This window comes from Odocoileus virginianus, chromosome 20, assembly GCF_023699985.2.
Source record: "Odocoileus virginianus isolate 20LAN1187 ecotype Illinois chromosome 20, Ovbor_1.2, whole genome shotgun sequence".
Taxonomy (NCBI): domain Eukaryota; kingdom Metazoa; phylum Chordata; class Mammalia; order Artiodactyla; family Cervidae; genus Odocoileus; species Odocoileus virginianus.
Window position 1 is genome coordinate 20483261 of NC_069693.1, and position 1237 is coordinate 20484497.

Genomic DNA, 1237 nt, shown 5'->3' on the forward strand with positions numbered 1-1237 from the left:
GTCTACTGCATGATTCATACTTTCATGAATTCCTAAGCCAAAGCCCAGTGGGGTCCCACACCCAAAGATCCACATGCAGGGGTAGATGTACAACAGGCCAGACCCCAGGAAGAAAGAAAACGTGAAGACCTTTATTCCAAGAGCAGAGGGAAATGCCTTTAGATAAAGTACTAACATACAAAGCCTCTGCCTTTCTTCTGCTGTCTGTCCCTCGGTGTTGTGTGTTTTAGAATGATTACTTAGTGTCATTCGGGGGGAGGACAGCCTTTATCTGAACGGTTCCATTTCCTGGCCACGTGGGCATTGAGGAGCTGGGACATGCTTCCAGAGACACTGCCACTGTCCCCACACTGCCCTCTGAGTGCTGCAGGAGACCCTCTCTGAGAAGATACAGAGCCACAGATGGGGACACTGGCCCCCAGCTGGGCAGGGTGAGGTGATCAGATCATGGTAGTGGTGGAGGGCAATCCAGCCTCAGGGAGCTGGGGGCAGTTGGGTAGCTGATTTTCAATCTGGGGACTGGAAAAACACCAGTAACTTTTTTCTTCTTTTTAATGCATAAAAGGCAAAGAAGAGTCATCTGATTTTCTCCCCTCTTTTGACAGGTATATGGTAATAGGATGATTTTATGTCCACAGAGGTCAGGGATGAAAATTCACAACTCTCACCACATATATATGACTCAATTACAAAGAATGAAGGAAAAACAAATACAAGCCTTCTGGGGCTTTCCCAGTTTACCTTCCATCCCCACCTTACATACACACATACATGTGTTCATGTACCTATACACACAGATAGACGTGTATATGCACATATCCACGTGTTCATATAGTCAAGGCGTTTATGTCATGACTTGAATTTAAGCAGGAGAATGAAGGTGACTCAGAATGAGGGATTTCAGTACAGTTGCTCTGTACACCACCCACTCTCCCACCCAAATGACAAAATTACCTAAAATGATAAAGCATAAATTAGGTCAAATGGGTTGCAGAATGGCAGGGACTGGAATTTTCTCCATGGAAACTACAGGGTGCAGAATGTCGCCCTCCCAGGGCGGGAAAGCTCTTGGGTTTTCCTGAGGTGTGGGCTGGGCCCAGGGCCTGTGAACACGTCCTCTCTTCGGTGCCCCCGATGTCCTCCCATACAGCAGGGGGCGCTGTCTGCAGGGGAATTCCTTGTCCCAGGAAGGATCTTGCTGCCTTGCCCCGTGCAACCCTTCTTAAAGCGCTTTCGG